Source organism: Physeter macrocephalus, chromosome 1, assembly GCF_002837175.3.
Source record: "Physeter macrocephalus isolate SW-GA chromosome 1, ASM283717v5, whole genome shotgun sequence".
NCBI classification, from domain to species: domain Eukaryota; kingdom Metazoa; phylum Chordata; class Mammalia; order Artiodactyla; family Physeteridae; genus Physeter; species Physeter macrocephalus.
Window position 1 is genome coordinate 17,207,249 of NC_041214.2, and position 806 is coordinate 17,208,054.

Sequence of the window (806 nt, forward strand, 5' to 3'; positions counted from 1 at the left end):
CCAATCACAAGTAATGAAATTGAAACTGTGATTTAAAATCTTCCAACAAACAAAAGTCCAGGAACAGATGGCTTCACAGGTGAATTCTAGCAAACATTTAGAGAAGAGCTAACACCCATCCTTCTCAACTCTTCCAAAATATTGCAGAGGAAGGAACACTCCCAAACTCATTCTATGAGGCCACCATCACCCTGATACAAAAACCAGACAAAGATACTACAAAAACAGAAAATTACAGACCAAAATCATTGAGGAATACAAAAAATCCTCAACAAAATACTAGCAAACAGAATCCAACAACACATTAAAAGGATCATACACCACGATCAAGTGGGATTTATCCCAGAGATGCAAGGATTCATCAATACATGCAAATCAATCAATGTGATACACCATATTAACAAATTAAAGAATAAAAACCATATGATCATCTGAATAGATGCAGAAAAAGCTTTTGACAAAATTCAACACCCATTTATGATAAAAACTCTCCAGAAAGTGGGCCTAGAGGGAACCTACCTCAACATAATGAAGGCCATGTATGACAAACCCACAGCAAGCATCATTCTCAATGGTGGAAAACTGCAAGCATTTCCTCTAAGATCAGGAACAACACAAGGATATCCACTGTCACCACTATTATTCAATATAGTTTTGGAAGTCCTAGCCATGGCAATCAGAGAAGAATAAGAAATAAAAGGAATCCAAATCGGAAAAGAAGAAGTAAAACTGTCACTGTTTGCAGATGACATGATACTATACATAGGGAATCCTAAAGATGCCACCAGAAAGCTACTAGAGCTAAT